General features: G+C 37.5%; 1 protein-coding gene and 1 non-coding gene across 2 annotated transcripts in view; one reads left to right on the top strand and one right to left on the bottom strand.

The window, feature by feature from the left end:
- Window positions 1-24,122, bottom strand: part of ARHGAP28 (Rho GTPase activating protein 28) — a 189,430-nt gene that overhangs the window by 123,691 nt on the left and 41,617 nt on the right. The gene's annotated exons all lie outside the window — the stretch shown is intronic.
- On the top strand, window positions 15,320-15,452 carry LOC126005189 (small nucleolar RNA SNORA51). Its single transcript, XR_007494360.1, has one exon. It is a non-coding gene; the product is annotated as a small nucleolar RNA SNORA51 (small nucleolar RNA).

The raw sequence follows: 24,122 nt of genomic DNA, 5'->3' as shown, positions 1-24,122 counted from the left end.
TTAATTATAATAAAAACAGTTCTTGGCATATACTAACATGCAATAAATAAATAGATCAATAGATAAATACACAATTTCAATGAAATCAAGTGCATTGCTATATAATAAAGCAATCCTGTAAAATATAGTTATTGAACTGGTGAATGAATGTCTTTTCTATACAGAAATATCCGAAGAAAAAAATTCACTGCAATAATTTTTGGACTAGTTAGAATTCTTAAAAAAAACAATTAAGATGGGGCCAGAGAAATAGCATGAATGTAGGGCATTTGCCTTGCATGCAGAAGGACAGTGGTTCAAATCCTGGCATCCCATATGGTCCCCCATGCCTGCCAGGAGCTATTTCTCAGCGTAGAGCCAGGATTAACCCGGGGCACGGCCGGGTGTGACTCAAAAACAAAAACAAAACAAAACAACCAATTAAGATAAGTATGACTTTATGTTTTGTTTGATCATCCCATTCAAATACACTACAATGTATAAGATTCTTATAGAATCTTATAGCATCAACATTAAGTATAATTTTTTCATATAAATAACTGTCTGGAAAAGGTTTATGGTAGTTACCTAAAAATCCTTCCTAAGCCCTCTTCATTCTACTCTACTTTAAATCATAATTTGTTAATAGTGAGATCTGATAAGGACTCAGTGATGTTTTTCAGAGCATTACTCAAACAAGGATAAAGATACATGATCCCTTGTGGGTCTTCTGATCCAACTACTAATGTTTAACACAGCATAACAAAGTGTTGGGAGATAGGGCAATCTTTGGAAACTAAAACAATAAGTTTAGTTTGAATTTTCCATCATGGACTGAATCCAGTTCAGGTCAATTCAGGCCAAAAGAGACTAAAACTTAATTTTAAAGGCTGCTCCTTAATCTATTATGTACAAAGAAGAATATAATTTCATCTACTTGTCTAATTTATAAAGTTAGCAAGAGAAGACATATGCTCAACCTTAAAAGATCACGTGAAACATAACTCCTTCTTCTACAGATTTGTTGCTTTGCTTGAGCGTAAGTAGGAAGTATCACATCTCTTTTCCCTGGTATCTCTCTGAATTTCCACTTGAGAGACAGAACATGAGGTACCCTACTAGAGATGTTTTTGCTCGAATTAAAAATGGAAAATAAAGATTTAAAGTTGCTTACTTTGAATAAAGTCATTTTAGTTGCAAAACGTGAGGAAGTAGTTCATAATCACTGAACCTGAATGTTCTATAGCCCTTGGCCAATGAAAAAGAATCTAAGGAACAGAAAGTACGGGGTCAAATAAAAGGGAGTTTTACTCCTTTAACAAGAATCTATTCTCTTTAGATTTTTCTGGCTTAAAGTTTCATACACTGACCACTTCCTGTCCTTTCAAAGCTTCTCCAATGTTCGAAATGTTTTCAACTGATCAATTAACAATTCCAAAAAATAAATTTTGGCAGCTTCCCACACAGTCTCTATAACCTTACACATAGCCTCTGATCTGACAAATCTACATAGAACTTGTGAGTTCAACAACTAGGTTATCAGATAAGGCTTAAATGCCTCCCAGAACAAGCACATTTGAACCTGGGAGAGAGTGGAACAAATTGTGGAAACCCATACCAAATAGTCAAGGTCCTTTCTTTTTTTCAGCTACTATAAGAACTCTTAGAAGTGCCCAGCCAATGCCCTGAAATCCTCCCCTGTGTATCCCATCTATTGAATATTCCCTTACAGGCCTGGTTACTGACAGACTTAAGATATCACTATAGTGTTGGTTAACAAATAAAAAAGGTACTTCGAGGTACTTTACAGCCTCTTGTGCTATTTCTATCATTATTTGAGTCCACATTTAATCCATATTTAGTCCAAAATGAATATTCTTAGTTACTGGTATAGCAAAAATTTTTTATTGAAACTTATTGTGAGAGGAGAAAAAAAGAGATGTTTTTAGAGAAAACACAAGCTACTACTCCAGAGCTGAAATTATCAAGCAAAAAAACAGAGTCTACTAATTTAACTAAGGATAAATGTGTCTAAGGAAGAACGCAGGCTTAAGGAGCAAGCCACACCCATTCATTTTAATATTTATCTAATGCTTCAGAAACTGTATGAAATTAATCTTGAAGACATTCTATAAGTATGACTAAAGGGAACAAATGTTATATAGAACGAGTTAAACTGAGCTCTACCATTACTACATAAGTACCCTGCCCAACAGAATAATAATGTTTCCTTTTAGCTATGTGTTGTTTTATAGAAAGACAGCTTATTTCCTGTCAGCTGACCCTTGTAACTATGATTAGTTAGGAATACAATGAGTAAAACAAAGTTACACTGAAATTTGCATTATCTTCCTGATAAGGGTGCATTTTGAAAGCAAGTTAATTCTGAGCATTTACAACTATTACTTTTCCTAAATTAGAAATAAAAGACAAACCACTTTTTCTCCCTTTTAGGCCTACAAATTTGCCATGCTTGAAAGAATCAGCTTGTACATTGTTCCTGTTCTCAATTAATTACAAAATTCCTATTCTCAAACAACTAACTGGCATCAAGGATACAGGGCAGGAAATGAGTAAAACATAAGTTCAGATCCTGTCTTGTTACTCCCATGATAAATGGTTTTAGTTCAGCTTAATCCCTCTAAACCTCCCTTCCTCATGAATGAAAGTAGAAAGTGATCTCTCCTACTAGTAGCTGCCACAGAGTCAAGATGAAAAGCACATGAATTTATGAATTCAAACACCTTAATAGTGTGCCTAGGTTTGGAGATCCTCGATAAACAGTGCTAATGCAAGGGAGAGTGGGAAGGGGAGAGAGAGAAAATCTACTTAAATTATTGTGGACATTCAAAAAAGGAGGAAGAGTTTATGTATACTTAAGTAAGAGGTATAGAATTCTCCAGTCAAGAAAGTTCTACCTTGGATTAGCTTAATGTACAGGTTATCCTTTACTTCTCCAAGCTTTAGGAGTAAAAGATGATTAGGAAAAGGAGTTTGGTCATAGTCAACTCATACCTCCTCATGCTACACTCCTTCTGGCATTACCATTAACTAGTTGCAACCTTTGCCAAACTAGGGCTCAGAAAACTAATAGATTTAGAATCCCTTATTTCCTTTCCATCAAAATAATTTTTGAAAACCAAGTCTCTAAGCTAGTTGACTGTTCAGGGGAAAACTTTACCCAGGATGGATGTATTGGGACTAGACTGTCCTCTCCCCGCAGTAAATAACAAGAAAACTAAATAAAATATGTTAAAAAACCAGATAGTAAGCTAAAGGAAGCACAATTGCCCTCAATTGAGGGCAATCCTGACAGTTATTTCAGCATTTAGTTGGTACACATTTCAGACTGTTCAGGTTAATTTATCCCTGGAGTAAAGAGTATTTTAGACTGCCCCTCACAATCTTTTAGAGAAAGGCAACAAAACTTTTAAGTAATCAATAACAAAACGCACCCCACAAAATCATCCCTCCCCAAAGTACAAATTTAGCATTCAATCAAAAAATAATTGTAAGTTCAATGTAGTAGGAGAGAAAAATAGGATCAGATTTAGAAGGAAAAAAAAAAAAAGGATCACAGAAAAATGAGAGGAAATTTGAGCACCCCGGGGTCTCACTAAATTAAGGGGCATAGAGCAAAGTTCACAGAGGCCAACGCAAAAAGAAATTTTTCAGGAAAAGTACCAGACAGGAAGGAGTTATGCAGACAAAAAAAAAACCTCAAGACATCATAATAGAGGTCTTTTTGCATTCACTGAGAACTTCAGTCTTACATACACAAGGTCAGTTTCATAGTACTGGGGAAAAATCCAAATGAATATTTAAGTATAAGGATTCTCAGCTCTCTCAGAGCAGGGCTATTCTTAAACTGTTACCATTTGAAACCGGTTTTTTGTCTAAAATAGTTTACACATTTCTGAGATAGTTACATAAAATAGGTAGACAAATCAAACATTTAATGATAATAAATCATAAAGAAATGTTTTATTTTGTCACTGGAACATGGGGTGATACTCAACTCAAGGCTTACTCCTGCCTCTGTACTCAGGCATCTCATTTGTTTTTGTGAAGGGAAACAATGTGGGACCAGGGACTGAATCAGGGTCAGCTAGATGCAAGACACAGGTTTTAACTCCTATATGTTATTTTATATGTTCTTTTATAACAATTTTATAAAATTATGTGACTTTCGGGGCCAGAGAGGTAGCATGGAGGTGAGGCGTTTGCCTCGCGTGCTAGGTCAGTTGTTCGAATCCCGGCAACACATATGGTCCCCTGAGCCTGCCAGGAGCGATTTCTGAGCATAGAGCCAAGAGTAACCTCTGAGCACTGCCGGGTGTGACCCAAAAACCAAAAACAAACAAAACAAAACAAAAAATTATGTGACTTTCATGTGGGGGTCACAACCAACAGTTTAAGCTAAATCCGAAAGAGCAAGGTAACAACCAGAACTTCAGACAGAATAGCATACCTGGGGATTTAGGCTGCATATGGAACATTTTAATAGGATGACACTTTTCAAGTTTCAGTTTAGTAGTGTGCAGATTTAACTGAGTGAATTTAGTGGGTTAATTTATCCCTGGAGTAAAGAGTATTTTAGACTGCCCTAACAAATCTTTCTAGAGAAAAACACAAAACTTTGAAGTAATCAATAACAAAACCATCCCTCCCCAAAGCACAAATTTAGCATTCAACCAAAAAATAGTCGTAAGTTCATTGAAGTAGAAGAGGAAAATAGGATCAGATTTAGAAGAAAAAGAAAAAAAAAAGATCACACACAAAAAAAAAAAAATCAAGAAATACTTGAAGGGAAAGCATATGTTATTGCCACGACACTTAGTTAACTATAGAACATAATACCAATACATTCAAACAAAGATGAAAAAGCAAACAAAACAATACAGAAAGTACCTATAATGAAACACTCAGGGAAAAAAACTTGAACAAAGTAGCTCAGGGACCTTATCATATATTCTATTAAGTTCAGTCAGAGGGACTGAGAGAGAAAGGTCATATTAAGAAACAAAGTCTAATTTTTTCCCAACTTGATAGAAATTAAAAACCAGAAATCCAAGAAACTTGATGACCCCAACAAAGATAATGCAAAGAAAATTACAACCAGGCATATCATGATGCAATTGCAAAAAAAAAAAAAAAGAAACTATCAAAAACAATGAAGTGTTAAAAAAAAAACACAGACATAATTATGTAACAATAAGAAGAATGATAGAAAGAATGACAAGAATGAATAGCTTCATCAGGAAAAAAATACATAGGGCCGGAGCAATAGCATAGTGGGCAGAGTGTTTGTTTTGCACATCACTGACTCAGGTTCGATCCCTGGCATTCCAGATGGTCCTCCCCTGAGCCTACCAGGAGTAATTTTTGAGCATAGAGCACAAATCCCTAAGCACTGGGTGAAGCCTCCAAACAAAAACAAACAAAAATAAATAAAAATAAAATAAATACAGTAGTGTGGAGGTGGACAAAGTCTTTAGAATGGAACTGGGGACTCTGACTAGAACTTTATACCGTGTGAAAAAGGAAGGGAAACTTAAGGGAAATGAAGGAAAACTAAATCTTTTCTGAAACCAAAGCATACACTTAACAGGTAGCTGATCCACACTACAATAAAAGTTAAAGCAAAGTTACAAGAAAAAAAAAAAGAGTATATGCAATGGAAACTTGTTACCACATAAAAAAAGCAAAAAGTGTGAGAATGTCTAAGTATGTGGGTATTGATAAAAGAAACTACTATATTTTTTATTTACTTTGGCCCCAAGAGATATCTGGGCCAAACCTGGAGGTGCTCAGCATCTATTCTTGGCTCAGTAATCCAAAAGAGGAAAAGGAGAAAAATTGCAACACCCAGAATGCCCATAGCAAGAGTAGATGAGGGCTGGAATACATCAGATGGTGCACTTGCTTTGCACATAGCAGACCCAGGTTCAATCCCTGCCACCAGATATGATCTCCCAAACCCCATAGGGATAAATTCCTGAGCATAGAACCAGGAGCAAGTTCTAATGTGGATGTGGCACCCATCCTGAGAGAGAGAGAGAAAGAGAGAAAGAGGAATCCCAGTCATATATGCTGTCTAATGAAGCACTTCAATCATAAAAACAGAGTAAAAGTAAAATGATGCATTCATATTCAAACAGTAATAACAAGAGATCTGATGCTCATGTTAACTCAGACAGAATACATTTTTGTGTATTTCAACAATACAATCAGAGTCAATCAGAGTCTCAAGGAATACATGATGGAAAACACTGTGAGGGTGCAGAATAGAGCAAGCCTCAGAAGCAGAAGCAGATTTGACACCAGTGAAAGGAGAAAAGAAATATTGGGGTTTAGAGTCTTGCCACACTTCAGTACTGATAATCTCAGTCAGGTTGAAGCAAAGTTCCTAAAAGAGATCACTAAGTGGAACTGATTAAAATAGCCCGGTTTAGAACCATGTATGATCTCTGGGTTTAGTCAAATACAGTCACAGCAAGAATATGTAACATCCTGATGAGGCAGCAATTGAGGTAGTTGACTAAGCCTATCACTTCAGCGGGAATGGGTGGGAGTAGGAAATTTTTACAAATATTAAACACAAGGATCAACCAAATAAATTTTATGACTATTATGAAGTAAATACTGCCACTCAACAAAGCAAAATACACATTCTTTAAGTTCACAGGGAACATGACCAAGCTGTAAAAAACATGACCAAGCTGTAAAAAATATCTCAGAAAAGAAAAAAACATCTAACCTCGTCAAAAAATGGAGAGAAGAAATGAACAGACAATTCCTCAAAGAAGAACTACAAATGGTCAAAAGACACATGAAAAAATGCTCCACATCACTAATCATCAGGGAGATGCAAATCAAAACAAAGGTGAGGTACCATCTCACACCGCAGAGATTGGCACACGTTACAAAGAACAATATGTGGGGAGAAAGGAACTCTCATTCACAGCTGGTGGGAATGGCATCTAACTCAGACTTTCTGAACAATATGGAGATTCCTCAAAAAAATAGAAATTGAGGGCCCAGAGAGAGAGCACAGCAGCGTTTGCATTGCAAGCAGCTGATCCAGGACCAAAGGTGGTTGGTTCGAATTCCGATGTCCCATATGGTCCCCTGTGTCTGCCAGGAGCTATTTCTGAGCAGACAGCCAGGAGTAACCCCTGAGCACTGCCGGGTGTGGCCCAAAATAAACAAACAAACAAAAAAAAATAGAAATTGAGCTCCCATATGACCAAGCAATACCACTCCTAGGAATATACCCTAAGAACACAAAAATGCAATACAAAAATGCCTTCTGCACACCTATATTCATTGCAGTGCTATTTACAATAGCCAGAATCTAGAAACAACCCAGATGCCCAACAACAGATGAGTGGCTAAAGAAACTGTGGTATATCTAAACAATGGATACTATGCAGCTGTCAGAAGAGATGAAGTCATGAAATTTTCCTATACATGGATGGACATGGAAACTATTATGCTGAGAGAAATAAGTCAGAGGGAGTGAGATAGACACAGAATAGTCTCACTCATTTATGGGTTTTAAGAAAAATAAAAGGCATTATTATAATAATACTCAGAGACAATAGAGATAAGGAAAGGACCAACTCATGATAGGAAGCTTACCACAAAGGGTGGTAAGTGCAGTTAGAGAAATAACTACACTAAAAACTATCATAACAATGGTAATGAGTGAGAGAAGTACAATACCTGTCTCGAATACAGGCAGGGGGTGGGAGAGGAGGGAAATAGGGGATATTGGTGGTGGGAATGTTGCACATGTGAAGGAGGCTATTCTTTTTCTGACTGAGGCTCAACTGCAAACATGTTTGTAATTTTGAAGAATAAAGTATTATTTAAAGAAATAAAAAAAAATTAAAGAATATGTTCTTTGATCACAGTTAAATTCAGTAAAAGAATATCTTATTCTTATTCTTGCTTATTTGTCTGGAGCCATACCCAGCAGTGCACAGGGACTACTCCCAACGCAATGCTCAGAGGATCATGTGGTGCTAGAAACTGAATCCTATCTACCATGTACAAAACATATGCTACAACCATTTGAATCATCTATATTATTTGACTTTTAAGTAAAAGAGCAAAGACGAAATCCCCAAGTTTATTAGAAAACATTTCCAGGGGCTGGAGCAATAGCACAGCTGCAGGGCATTTGCCTTGCAAGCAGCGAATCTGGGATGGACCTGGGTTCAATTTCCTGGCATCCCATTTGGTCCCCTGAGCCTGCCAGCTGTTACCCCTGAGCGCCACCAGGGGTGCCCCCCACAAAACCCAACAAAATAAAACAAAACAAAAAGAACACCTTTAAAAAAAAACGTTATTGATTGATTGGTTTGGGAGCCACACCCGGCGGCGCTTAAGGGTTACTCATGCCTCTGCACTCAAATCACCCCTGGCAGACTGGGGGGCCATGTGGGATACCAGGAATCAAACCAGGTGAATGCCTCCAGGTCAGCCTCATGCAAGGCAAATACCCCACCACTGTGCCATCTCTCGGGCTCTTAAAAAAACATTTCTAACTGAATAATAAGAAAATTAAACTTATCAATATGTAGGATGTTGCTAGAGTAAGCGTTAGAAAAATTGTATAGAGTTCAATATTTAAATTAAAATAGAAGGATCTACAGTTCATGATCCAGATTCCCTAATTAATTCCATCCCAGGAAATTAATCAAATTAAAAAAAACAATTATTAAATTTAAATAAACTCAAAATGAAGGTAAGAAAAAATACAACAAAAGCAAGTGAACAATAGATAAGAAGTTTTTAAACAAAGATTGAAAAAAATAACTAAAATTTAACAATTCTATAGCAATTTGTTCAAGAAAAGAGAAGTCAAAAATTGTCACTGTCAGGAAATATAAAAAAAGATTTCCTTAAAAAAACAGGTAATAAGTCTAAAAATTTATATATAAGAAATCCAATAACCTCCATGAAACAGACATATTACCTGAAAGATATATACTAAAGATATAAACTACTAAAATCGACAGCTTACAGATATAAACTACTAATTAGTTGAAAGATATAAACTGCAAAAATTGACAGCTTAAGTAAAATCTGTCAATATTTACTCAAGAAACAAATTTATAATATCTTATACACACCCTAAAATGTCCATATCCAGATGGCTTACTGATAAGCATCAAATACTGAAGAATTAAAGACTATAAAAATATTTTTTTAAAAAAGGAGGGGGCTGAGGCGGTAGCACAGCGGTAGGGCGCTTGCCTTACACATAGCTGACCTAGGTAGGACCTGGGTTCAATCCCTGGCATCCCATATGGTCCCCCAAAACTAGGATCGATTTCAGAGCACATAGCCAGGAGTAACCCATGAGCATCATCAGGTGTGACCCAAAAGCAAACAAGTTTTGGGAATGTTTGGGAATGTTGCACTGGTAAAGGGGAGTGTTCTTTACATGACTGAAACCCAACCACAATCATGTTTGTAATCTAGGTATTTAAATAAAGCTAATAATTAAAAAAAAATTTTAAATGAAAAATTTACTGTTGAGAAATAAAGAATACAATGATATAAAGTTGTACAAAGTCAAGAGATAAATCTTTAGATTGGTATTATTCCTGAATAGAGACACAAATAACCACACCAAGACAGCACAGTAGCTCCAGTACTAGAGGGCAATATTTTTTTTTGTTGTTGTTCAATTGTCAAAGTCTGTAACAATCAGTATCAAGTCACTTTTCTTTCTGTCACAAAAAAATTTTGTTGAACATGAAAACATATATTAGTCATCTAATTTCAACTACTACAGGCCTTCCTGCTGAGCATATTTTTATACTATACAAGATGACACACTAAATGTGCACAGCATTTGCCTACCATTTCAAATGTCACATTCTTTTAGCATGTAGGTAAAAGAATATAACATGTAGTGACTTAAATGATTGCTATGTATTTGGATTAATTAGGTAGGTTATTTAATCAATACCGTGATTTTTTTAATTAGGTCTGAGGAAAATACAAAAACCACTATAAGATATAGAATGTCCTTATAAGAAGTTGTTGATTTGAATTCCAAGCCAGGCTTGGAACTATAATGATCTTCATGTGGTCCAATTTGTCAAAATACAGAAACTAGTGATCCAATTTGTCAAAATACAGAAACTAGAATCTTCAAGATCCAATAATGTCAACTCAGTCCCAGAGAAGTATCTTTCTCTGACTGCTAAAAGAATTTTAAACACACAAGTTACTGTCTTAAGCTATCCTTGTAATAATTGGGAATAGTTCTTTCCACCCCTATATCAGATCTGTATACTTGTGGAAGCCTTGCTACAGTTTTTAGCTCTACACTTAGCTATTGTTTTTGCTTGTTTGTTTTTGTTTGTCTGTTTGTTTTGTTTGGGGGAACACCTGGGGACACTCCAGGGTTACTCCTGGCTCTGCATTCAGAAATCACTCAAGAAAGGCTCCAGAGATCATGTGGGATGTGGAAGATAAAACCTAGGCCAACCACGTGCGAAGTAAATGCCCTACTTGCTTTGCTTTTTTTTTTTTTCTTTCTTTCTATTTTTATGAAAAATGCCATAAACAGTTTGGGGTAGTAGGAAGATTGTAATCATATTAAATTTTCTAATCGGCAAAAAAAAGCCTATTCATTTATTTGTGTCTTCTTCAATTTCTTTCATACATGATGCTAGAAAACTCTTAGAATAAAAAGCAATTCCCTTCATGTGTTTCTCCAGGTTTGTCAGTAGTTGCCTCACATATTTTGGTGATTTTACATTAGGTGCATAGATATTGACCAGGGTTAGCACTTCTTGATCTAATGTTCCCCTGATCAGTAAGTAGTGCCCCTCTTTGTCTCTGATCACTTTCTTGAGGTTGAATACAATTTGGAATTGTGATAATAGTAGGGGACCTCAATACTCCACTATCACCACTGGACAGATCCTCCAAACAGAAAAATAGTAAAGAAATAAGAGCTCTAAATGAAAAATTAGAAGAATTAGGGCTAATAGACTTATATAGAGCCCTCCATCCCCAGAAAGTAGAATACACATTCTTCTCAAACCCACATGAAACCTTCTCCAGAATAGATCATGTCTTAGGATACAAAGCCAACCTATATAAGACCACAAAGGTAAGGATCATTAGAAGTACCCTTTCAAATCACTATGCAACAGAGCTTATAATTGATGTCAAGAAGAAGCAATGGAGGAAAACTAATACCTGGAGATTGAATACCATACTGCTTAACAACAGCTGGATCAAAGAACAACTCAAGGAGGAAATAAAAAGATTCCTTGAGACGAATGACAATGAAGAGACAACATGTCAGAATTTATGGGATACAGCAAAAGCAGTACTTAGGAGGAAACTCATAGCATTACAGGCCTATGTTAAGAAACAGGAAAATAACAAAACCAACAGTTTAAAAGATCACCTCAAAGAATTGGAACAACAGCAACAGAGAAATCCAACCACAACCAGAAGGCAAGAAATCATAAAAACCAGAGCAGAAATAAACAACATAGAGACTAAGAAAACAATACAAAAAATCAATGAGACCAGGAGTTGGTTTTTCGAAAAAATAAATAAGATAGACAAACCATTGGCAAAACTTACCAAAAAAAAGAGGGAAAACACCCAAATCACTAGGATCACGAATGAAAGGGGAGAGATTACAACAGAACCCCAAGAAATACAACATATCATGAGATCATATTATGAACAACTATATTCAACTAGGCTAGAGAACCCACCAGAAATCGACAGATTCTTGGACAAACACCCTCTTCCAAGACTGGAAAAGGAAGACCTAGAAACTCTAAACAGTCCAATCACTTCAGAGGAAATTGAAGACGTAATTAAAAGACTCCCTAAGAACAAATGCCCAGGCCCAGATGGATTTACAGGTGAATTCTATCAAACATTTCAAGAAGACTTATTACCACTGTTCCATAGGCTTTTCAAAACCATAGAAAAAACAGGAATCCTCCCCAACTCCTTTTATGAGGCTAATATCACACTCATTCCTAAAGAAGGCAAAGACAGGGGCCGGAGAGATAGCATGGAGGTAAGGCGTTTGCCTTTCATGCAGGAGGTCATCGGCTCGAATCCCGGCGCCCCATATGGTCCCCTGTGCCTGCCAGGAGCAATTTCTGAGCCTGGAGCCAGGAATAACCCCTGAGCACTGCCAGGTGTGACCCAAAAACCAAAAAAAAAAAAAAAAGAAGGCAAAGACACCACCAAAAAAGAAAACTACAGACCAATCTCACTAATGAACATTGATGCAAAGATACTTAACAAAATCTTAGCAAACCGAATCCAACACCTCATCAAAAAGATCATACATCACGATCAAGTGGGATTCATACCAGGAATGCAAGGTTGGTTCAACATACGCAAATCAATCAACATTATACACCACATCAACAACATGAAGGACAAAAACCACATGATCATATCAATCGATGCAGAGAAGGCGTTTGACAAAATCCAACATCCGTTCATGTTAAAGACACTCAGCAAAATAGGGTTAGAAGGCACCTTCCTTAAGATAGTTACAGCTATTTATGAAAAGCCTACAGCCAACATTATACTTAATGGCGAGAAGCTAGAAGCATTCCCACTAAGGTCAGGAACTAGGCAAGGCTGTCCACTCTCTCCACTCTTATTCAATATAACCTTAGAAGTCCTAGCAATAGCAATCCGACAAGAGAAGGGAATCAAAGGAATTCAAGTAGGGAAAGAGGAACACAAGCTAGCTCTATTTGCTGATGATATGATGATATACATCAAAAACCCTAAAGAATCCACAGAAAAACTCCTAGAAACAATCAACCAATACAGTAAAGTGGCTGGATACAAAGTCAATACACAAAAGACAGTAGCGTTTTTATATACAAACAATGAAGTTGAGGAGAGAGAGATTAAAAATACAATTCCATTTAAGATAGTATCAAAAAATATCAAATACCTAGGAATCAACCTTACAAGAGAAGTGAAAGATCTATACCAGGGAAACTTCAAAACACTTCAGAAAGAAATTGAAGACGATCTAAAGAAATGGAAGAACATCCCATCCTCATGGATAGGTAGAATTAACATAGTCAAAATGACTATTTTACCCAAACTGCTATATAGATTTAATGCAATCCCTATCCAAATCCAGACACAATTCTTTAAAGAAATAGAACAATCAATTATAAAATTCATTTGGAACCATAAAAGACCCAGGATAGCTAAACACATTCTGAAAAATGAGAAGTTGGGAGGTATCTCCTTACCTAACTTGAAACTATACTATAAAGCCATAGTAATAAAAACAGCATGGTACTGGAACAGAGACAGGACCTCAGACCAGTGGATTAGAACAGAATTCCCAGACATAAACCCCCAGATATATAGCCAACTAATATTTGATAAAAAGAGGCAAGAATATGAAATGGAACAAAGAAAGCCTATTCAACAAATGGTGTTGGTACAACTGGAAACTCATATGCACGAAAGTGAAAATCGACCCATATCTCACTCCTTATACAAAAGTCAACTCAAAATGGATCAAAGATCTGGAAATCAGACCTGAATCTATAAAGTTTATCGAGAATAAAATAGGCAGAACACTCGAAGACCTTTATATCAAAAGGGTCTTTGAGAATGGAGCACCAATGGCAAAAACGTTAGCATCAACTATAAACAAATGGGACTATATCAAACTAAAAAGCTTCTGCATGGCAAAAGAAACCCTACTTAATGCAAGAAGACAGCTAACAGAATGGGAAAAAATCTTTTCACTTGATATATCAGATAAAGGGCTGATATCTAGAACATACAAAGCGCTCAGAAACCTGAGCCCTTCAAAACCAAACGAAGCCATAAAAAAATGGGGAGACGAAATGAATAGACATTTCTCTGAGGAAGAGAGAAGGATGGCCAACAAACACATGAAAACATGCTCACCTTCGCTCATCATCAGGGAGATCCAAATCAAGACAACAATGAGATACCACCTCACACCAGTGAGGTTGGCTCACATCAAAAATAATTGGAACAACCTTTGTTGGAGAGGATGTGGTATGAAAGGAACTCTCATTCATTGCTGGTGGGAATGCCCCTTGGTCCAGCATCTATGGAGAAAAGTCTGGAGAGTGCTCAAAGAACTTAGAATTGAGCTGCCATTTGACCCAGCAATTGCTCTCCTAGGCATATATCCCCAAGATGGAAGGACATTCATTCCAAAATACATATGCACCCCACTATTTATTGCAGCACTCAGTATAATAGCCAAATCTTGGAACCAACCTCGATGTCCAACAACAGATGAATGGATCATTAAGATGTGGTACATATATACAATGGAATATTACATGGCAGTTAGAAATGATACAATCACAGACTTTGCAGCAACGTGGATGGACCTAGATCATGTTATGTTAAACGAAGTAAGTCAGAAGACAAAAGAAAAACACAGAATGGTAGCACTATTCTGAAACACCTAGAACACATAAAAAACAAAAAAATGACATTGAAGAAGCATAACTGCTAGAACCACAAAGAAAGACTTCATAAACTCCATTCCCTGATCTGCACAGCCACCAAGATCTTTAGAAACAGGTCTGATTTTACCATCCAAGATAAAGTAGAAGTCTTCCACATACCACGAAAGCAGCAAGAGGAGAATAAATGATCTATTTTTTTGACGTCTTTATTTTGGTGTGGAGATTACGGTTGATGTCTCCAATATTATTTTATTTTATTTTGTTTTGTCTTTCTTTTTCTTTTTTGCATTTGAGTATGATTTGATTTCAGAACCGAGATTATTGTGTGGTGCCTGTCTTTATTGCTGTGGTGCTTATCGGTTATTTAATTCGATATTTTTTTGTGTGTGTGTATTGTTGTGGTATTTTAATTATTTTTTTCACATCCTCTCTCAAACTGAGGTTGGAAGCCTCTAGACAGGACTCTGCCTATTTTCAGCATATTTGATTTTTGATTGAGAAGAGGACATATTAGGTGATGGGTATTTCCCTGATTCAATGTGAATATGTACCCAAAATACTACAGTGAAAGATATGTAAGCCATTATGAAAAAAAAAATTGTGTTTTTAATCAGAAATTTTCTTTGACTTACATGTATTATTATTATATCAATTATATTATATGTTATGTTATGTCACTATATTATGTTATATTAGTTTACCTCATTATGTTAATCAATTTTGTCCTTTAAATGAATTCTTACTTTAAAAAAAAAAACAAAACAAAAACAAAAAAAAAAACAACTTTAGTTTGCTCTGAAGAAAAAAAAAAATAAAATAAATAAAAGATAAGATAAGGCCTCCCAAATCTTACCACAGGCTGTGTTCTTTACACTGGCTGTATAGAAAGAGGAGGTACAGTAAAGGCACCCCATATACACCTCAACACAGGCCCCTTGCCGGGTATGTATTGTGAATTGGGGGACAAAAAAAAAAAAAAAAAAAAAAGCAAGAAGCTGCGCCGGAGAGTTAGCATGGAGGTCCTTGCATGCAGTAGGAGGGTGGTTCAAATCCTGGCATCCCATATGTTCCCTAGTGACTGCCAGGAGCTATTTCAGAGTGTAGAACCAAGAGTAACCCCTGAGCGCTGCCAGGTGTGGACCCCCCCTCCCCCTAAAAATAGCAAGAAGCTTGTTGACATTAGGACTGGCAATAACTTTCTCTATATGACACCAAAAGCACACCAAGAAAGAGCAAAAGACAACAAATGGTTTTAAATCAAATTTAAAATCCTGTGCACTGTACAATAAGCAATGAACAAAACAAAAAGGTAATCTCCAAGTGGGAGAAAAAGACCTGCAAATCACATATCTTCAAAAGTCTATATCCAGATATATTAAAAATGCTTTACAACTCATTGAAAAATTATAATTTAAAAATAGGCAGAACTAGATAGAAATTTTTTATTTTAATTTTGGCCACACTCAGTGGTACTCAGAGATGTGCTTGAAATCACGCCTGGCAATATTGGGACACCATAAGCAGTGTTGAGGATAGGGTAGGCCATATGCACGGTAAGCATCTTAACCTCTGTACTATCTCTCCAGACTTTCAGGCTATTTCTTAGGTGTCATTGTTTACCCTTCCCTAAATCTTAACATTGAATTTCTCTTTTGGGGAATGATATAGCACGGATAATCATTATCTTTAAATTCATTTTTTCATGAGAAGTTGTAAGGAACTGAAATTGTTTTATTATTATTTCTTCAGCGACTATTTGAAATACTATAAGAAAACATTTCCTTATCAAATTTATTTCCTGATGTATAAAAGAATAATTTTTTAAATTTTCACTACCTTTTTTAAAAATTATTTTGAGTTCCTTGATTAATAGATGTTTTGTGAAAGAGAGAAAGAGAAGACAAAGACAGAGAGTGACAGTAACAGAGAAGAAAAATGTCTGCCCCATGGGGCCAGAGTAATAGCAGTAATAGAGTAATAGCGGGTAGTTTGTTTTCCTTGCATGCAGCCCACCAAAGTTTGATCCCCGGGAACCCCTTAGATCCCCTAGCCTGCCAGGAGTATTTTCTAAGTGCAGAGCCAGGATTAACCACTGAGTACTGCTGGCTGAACAACTATGTAACTGTGTATCTCATGGTGATTCAATTAAGGACTTTATTAATTAATAAATATATATTTTAAAAATTAATGAAATAAAAGACTTGGCAAAGCACACAAACAAAAAATAAATGTCAAACAACAGCAATAATCTATTTACACTGTGATTTTTTTTCAGAAATATGAAATACTTTATTTTAATATTCTCTTGCACCCTGTTCCTAATATCTAATATTTACTTTAGAAACTAAACTAGGGGCTGGGCGGTGGCGCTAGAGGTAAGGTGCCTGCCTTGCCTGCGCTAGCCTTGGATGGACCACGGTTCGATCCCCCGGTGTCCCATATGGTCCCCCAAGCCAGGAGCGACTTCTGAGTGCAATAGCCAGGAGTAACCCCTGAGCATCACCGGGTGTGGCCCAAAAACCAAAAACCAAAAAAAAAAAAATAAAAAAATAAAAAAAATAACTAGGGTTAAGGAGGGTCCTTATCAGGAGAAGGTTGCAAGCAACTTTTGTAAAGAAGTTTGTTAAGGGGGCTGGAGCAGTAGGATGTTTGCCTTAGATGCTGAAGGAAGGAGGTTCGAATCCCGCCATCCTTTATAGTCCCCTGAACCTGCCAGGAGCAATTTCTGAGGGTAGAGCCAGGAGTAACCCCTGAGCACTTCTGGGTGTGGCCCCAAAACCCTCCCCCCCCAAAAAAAAAAAAAGAAGAAGAAGTTTGCTAAGGCTTCAATTAGAAAATAAATTTTGTCCAGTTTTTATTGTTTATACAACTTTAACCGTTTCTGCTAAAATAAAAGTTATTCTAGTATTATTTATAAGAATGAAAGTTTAATGTCAATGACAAAGAAACCAAATGAAACATTAGCTTCTACTTATCTTATTGTTTCTGTTATATTTCTTCTAGTATATAGTATTATATATAATATATAGTAATAATTCAAATATTGACTGATGATTTACTAATCATGTAGCAATAATTCAATGATGGGCACAAGAAAACCAATTTCACCAGTGTTATAAATTTGGCTTCTTTCAGCTGAAAATGAGGGAGTTCTGTTTTCAAAAGTCTTTATAAAGAAGCTATAGCAAATGAATAGCAGGAGAGAAATGAGGTGAAGATAGATAGATGTATAGATGTATAGACAGGTGGATAGATAAAGTACATGGGTAGATATGGGGACTCTCTCTCCCTCTCTCTCTCTCTTTCTCTCTTTTTTCTCTCCTCTCTCTCTCTCTCTCTCTCTCTCTCTCTCTCTCTCTCTCTCTCTCTCTCTCTCTCTCTCTCTCTCTCTCTCTCTCTCTCTCTCTCTGTAGAAATACCTCACTGTGCTACAGTACATGCTTTGGATGTAGGCAGTTGGATTCCATACTGACATGAATGGTACACTGACCAATGCCAGGAATGACTATCCTGAGTGATGAACCAGGAGTTGTCCCTGAAGAACACTGGGTGTGCACACACCCCATACACAAAATAAGAAAGGGTAAAATGATTAACTGATATTCCTAATTATAAACAAATTAAAATAAATTATAATATCTTGTAATATCAAGATCTCAAATCATCTCTTTAAAAAGTATGGAAGTGAAACTAGTTTCCGTCAACAGTACAAGTTCACTGAAGTGATTTAGTAAGAACAGAAAAAATCAAAATGACTGCTTGGAGGAAATGCACTCTGACTCAAGGTGGCAAACAGTTCTTTTTTTTATAGTGAGCTGTGACGGGCCCACTTAGGCTATTAGCTATGTGTCGATGATTACTAACTCAACTGTATAGCGAGGGCATTAAATCAGGGGATGACTGCTACTTTTATGATGCACTTGTACAAGACCTTGATTTTATAGTCCATTTTCAACAGCTTTTAGATTTGGTATGCAGCGTTTGGTAATTCGTTGACAGGACCCAACAGCATAGGTCATGAGTGAAGTCTTAATAACTTAATTATATATGCATCCAACCAGGAAGAAGAAATAATAAAATCAAGCAGGATTCCCCACTTTCAAGCCCAACAAGTTATGTTTCAAGTGGTCTTCAACCACTGGTCCACAGACCACAGACCACCCACAGGTTTAAAAAGGTTGAAACCATTCGAGTATTGGCTTGGTTATAACTGCCAATTTAGTAAAAAAAATTTTTTCCTTTAACCTCACCTGTTTTGGTTCTGCTTGGAACGAAAACCAAGAAGAAAAAGTCTTGCCTGGGATAAAAGCTCAGGTCAAAACCAGAGCACAGAGATTGTGTAGCCTCTCATTCTTACCCCCCAAATGCACCAACAATATAATATGACACCATACGCTTTTGTATAGGCATAATAAAAAAGGGGAAACCTTATGCACAGAAACAAGATCTTATCTTCTAGGATAAGAAATCATACTTTTTATAATACAGGGGCGCCTCCCACTCTGAACATTTGTCATGTGGACACAACTCAGTCGCTATGTGATAGGACAGTGTTCGTCGAACCCCGATCCCCAGATCCCAGATGTAGAACTGATACAGTTCCTTGCAACAACACCAGGAACCAAACTCCCCTGGGAAATTCCTAACACAGCTCTGGCACCAACTTGCTACAGTTCTGATATGACATTCAGACAATAAATTGATAGGCAGTTGTCCTATCACATCACCTAGTGGTAAGATGAAATCAGGAGACATGTCATCCTTTGATCTGTGCAAAAACCAAGAGCGCTAACTACAGAAGAATGGCTTTGACAACCATGACTGGGCAGAATTTATCCTGGGACCAATAAGAAAAACCCTTCCCTAGGCTTTAGCCTAGAACTTGTACAAAAATCAAGATCTCTAATTACAGAAGTCAGACTTTGACAATGGAAACTGAGCAGAACTTCTGGAACCCATTAGCTTCAGCCTAGGATTTGAGCAAAAACAAAACTCTTTATTACAGAAGACTGATTACAACAACAGTGATGGAACAAAACTCCTAGAAAAAAGAAAAACTCTCTCCTAACCTTCACCCTTTGACCTACGCAAATAACAAGATCTCCAGCACAGAGACGAGATGTCATCACCCACATCGGAGAGGAAAGTTTTCTGGCACCATAAAAAGACCTTGGGGTGTGTAAATGAGTGTGGAACCAGTAGTTGTTCTCATGACAGTATGCTTAAAGGGTGGAGAAACCCTGAAGCTCTTAGACCAAGAGAATTCCCTTTCTTTCTTTCCCAATACTTACTGTGCCTATGTAAAAAAAAGGGGGGGGGGCACTAAACCTTACCATACCTTTTCTCTTTTTTCTTCTGTCTTTTCTTTCTTTTCCACTCTTGTGGTTATAATTTGGTGTTTTTTTTTTTACTTCTGGGTGCTTTTTTTTGATAGTTACAGTCTTTTTTTCCCCTAAACTGTTGGGTTTTTTTGTTGTTGTTGTTGTTGTTGTTGTTCTGTTTTGCTTCTTCTTCTTTTTTTTTTTGTTTTTTTTTTTTCTTCTTTCTGCAGAACCAAACAACTTGAATCCTCTTGTTCTGCCTCATGAATTGAGGGGGAAAATAAAAATGAATGGTACCGGTATCAAACAGCTGTATGAACATTGAGTGGAATTAAAAAATGATCAGAATTAGGGGCCAGAGAGATAGCATGAAGGTAAGGTGTTTGCCTTTCATGCAGAAGGATGGTGGTTCGAATCCCGGCATCTCATATGGTCCCCCGTGCCTGCCAGGGACGATTTCTGAGCATAGAGCCAAGAGTAACCCCTGAGCACTGCCAGGTGTGACCCAAAAACAAAAAATAAATAAAAACAAACAAACAAAGAAAGATCATAATTAAACAGCAAACCCAAAGTCAACAACAGAATCATACCCTATATATAATAAGCTATACACAGAGGGGAACAGTTACACTAGCACTGGGGGTGGGGAGGGCAAAAGAGGGAGATATAGTACACATGCTGGGAAAAAGGGGGGGAGGAAAACCCTGATGGTGGGAATGGCCCTGATTCATTGTCACTATGTACCTTCAATATTACTGTGAAAGATTTGTTACTCACTTTTTGGTCACAATAAGAATTGCTATTTAATTAAAAAATAAAGAATGCATTACTGTTTTAAGTCTTTAACTTGATCATTAGAGGTAATTAATAAACATGGCCATTTTAGTTTTTCTTATGTTTTTTTATACTAAAAAGACACACTCAACTTTAATGAAGATATATACAATTAAATGATGATGTGCATGCTTAAAATAATAAAAACTATAGTAAAAGCCTGTATGTGTTATTAGGTGCAGTAAGTGCTTTTACATACTAATTTCACCTTCAGCACAACCTTATAAAATTGTACTATTACTGTCATCATTTTACAGAAAATGAAGTGGGTGCACACGCAGATTAATTAATTTGCCCAGGATTGCAGCTAGACCCCTCTCAGGGAATAAGGCACCTAGAAAGGTTAATCAATTTTCCCAGATCAGTGCACATAAGAATTCTGATTGCACAGTTAGCCTCTGATGATATACAGAAGATTCTTTCCCCAGTGTACAAATTACTACTGCTTTTAAATTGCTGGAATTTGAATTTTTACAAGACTTCTACTTTTGGGAATGACAATTTTTGTCACTATGAACATAATAAAATAAACCAAGAAAAATATAACTGGAGAAAACAAGTTCTGTGAGTTTTTAAACAACAGGTCAAACTATTAGGATGAAAACCCTTTTCAGTAACATAGTAGCATGGTCTCAAGAAAATATTCCCAGGGATGAAACGGTGGGGCAGCTATAGGGCATTTGTCATCAAAGTGGCTGACCTAGGACGGACCGGGGTTTGATGCCCTGGTATCCCCCAGGCCAGGAACGATTTCTGGGCACATAACCAGCATAACTAGGAGCAATCCCTGAAGGTCACTGGGTGTGGCCCCAAAACAAAACAAAAACAAAAGCCCAGGAATTTGAGAGATAGTAGAGCAGATAAGGCATTTGCTCTGCACACAGCTGACCCAAGTTTAATCCACAGCATCCCATATGGTCTCCTGAGCCTGCCAGGAGCGATTTCTGACCACAGGGCCAGAAGTAATCTCAGAGCATAGCTGGGTGTGGCCCCAAAACCAAAACAAAAATAATATAAACCCATTTGTAAACGGTAGCAACATATAAACCGAACAGTGAAAGTTAAGCAGGACAAAGCTCTGTCCAGCACAGATAACTAGATTTTACTGACCCACAGAAAAAAATAAGTCAGTTCAGCTCTAAAAACAATCCCTACAGCAAAGAATGATGAATGTTTTTGTAGCTGTTTACAGAACTTTTTCCTATAATCCTAATCTGTAAGACAAGAAAAACAATACTTGAGGGGCCAAAGAGATAATACAGTGGGTGGGGTGTCTGCCCTGCTCAGGGCTACCTGGGTTCTATCCCAGGATCCCACTACCTCAAGCCCACCAAGAGTGATCCCTGAGCACACAGCCAGGAGTAAACCCTGAGCACTGCCCCCAAACAACAGTAACAAAAAAACTTGCTGATGCAGCTCTTTGAATAGAACTTCAAAGAAAGTGTAATCAGAGGTGGTGTTAAGATTTGTGGAAAGAGGGCCCGGAGAGATAGCACAGTGGTGTTTGCCTTGCAAGCAGCCAATCCAGGACCAAAGGTGGTTGGTTCAAATCCCGGTGTCCCATATGGTCCCCCGTGCCTGCCAGGAGCTATTTCTGAGCAGACAGCCAGGAGTAACCCCTGAGCATCGCCGGGTGTGGCTCAAAAAACAAACAAACAAACAAAACAAAATTTGTGGAAAGAGTCTATGGCCATACACCCTGAAGGCACCAGATATGTCTGATGTAGGAAGCTAAGTAGGGTCGTGCCTGGTTAGTACTTGGATGGGAGACCACCTGGGAAAGCACGATGCTGGATGCTTTTGGGGCTGAGCCCCTCTGCCTATCCCCTCGCCTTGGGGACTGGAGAGATAGCGTGGAGGTAGGGCATTTGACTTGCATGCAGAAGGACCGAGGTTCGAATCCCAGCATCCCATTTGATTCCCGAAGCCTGCCAGGAGCGATTTCTGAGCGTACAGCCAGGAGTAATCCCTGAGTGCAACCGGGTGTGACACCCCCCAAAAAATGATTTGTGGAAAGAAAAGGGGGTAAACTAAATATTTACTGAATGCCTAGTTTGGGTAAAACACCATAGCAGATTTAAGTCCTACCACAGTGACTTAAATCTGGACAAAGTACCTGAAATACAATCTTCTTCCCACTTTTAAAAATCAGAAAAACTATTGAGTATATAGTGATTGACTAAATAGGAAGGGAAATAAAATAGAGGTCTCCCCTCAGCTCTGTCAAACTCTAAAGCACCCCTAAGCTCATAATGCCTCCCCCACAACACCTCTCACAACTCACAGAATATCTGCATAAGAAGCTTTCTTCCTTTCAGAAGCCAGATTAAATCTTGTCTTGTTCTTCCCCTTTGGGGGGGAGGGTCACGCCTGGCAACACTCAGGTGTTTCTCCTGGTTTTGGTACATATACACAATGGAATATTATGCAGCTTTCAGGAGAGATGAAGTCATGAAATTTTCCTATACATGGATGTACACGGAATCTATTATGTTGAGTGAAATAAGTCAGAGAGAGAGAGAGAGAGAGAGAGAGAGAGAGAGAGAGAGAGAGAGAGAGAGAGAGAGAGAGAAACGCAGAATGGTCTCACTCATCTATGGGTTTTAAGGAAAATGAAAGACATTCTTGCAATAATAATTTTCAGACACAAAAGAGAAAAGAGCTGGAAGTTCCAGCTCACCTCAGGAAGCTCACCACAAAGAGTGATGAGTTTAGTTATAGAAATAACTACATTTTGAACTGCCCTAATAATGAGAATGTATGAGGGAAATGAAAAGCCTGTCTAGAGTACAGGCAGGGGTCGGATGGGGAGGAGGGAGATTTGGGACATTGGTGATGGGAATGTTGCACTGGTGATGGGTGGTGTTCTTTACATGACTGAAACCCAAACACAATCATGTATGTAATCAAGGTGTTTAAATAAAATATATAAAAAAAAAGAAAGAAATCGCTCAGGGGACCATATGGGATGCCGGGATTCAAACCACTGTCCTTCTGCATGTAAGGCAAACGTCCCACCTCCATGCTATCTCTCTGGCCCCTTGTCTTTTTTTATAACATATTAGTGACCTTTCTGCTTCACCTTTCCTTCATCTAACACATGCCTTAAGGCTTTTGCACTTTCTCCTCCCTTTAACACCTCACATTTCTTCTACTCTAAGTTCATATATTCTTTCCTAATGAGCCACTTTATACCAACCCATTATAAATTGCAACAACCCCTCAACCAGTTCTCTGGCACCTCTTACATCCTCATCCCAACTTTAATATTTTCCCACAGCAATTATCACAAAGCACTAGACATTAATTATAACTTTAACTTTGTTTTACATATTTTTTCACCTCTAGAATTTAATTTTCTTGGGGCACGATGGGAGCACACACATGGTTACACTCAGAGGCTACTCCGGGCTATGGGCTCAAAAAACGCTCCTGGCTTGGGGAACCATATGGGACTCCAGGGGATCAAACCGAGATCTGTCCT

This window comes from Suncus etruscus, chromosome 3, assembly GCF_024139225.1.
Source record: "Suncus etruscus isolate mSunEtr1 chromosome 3, mSunEtr1.pri.cur, whole genome shotgun sequence".
Lineage (NCBI taxonomy): Eukaryota > Metazoa > Chordata > Mammalia > Eulipotyphla > Soricidae > Suncus > Suncus etruscus.
The sequence above is the reverse complement of the archived record's forward strand: the minus strand, read 5'-3'. Positions and strand labels throughout refer to the sequence as shown.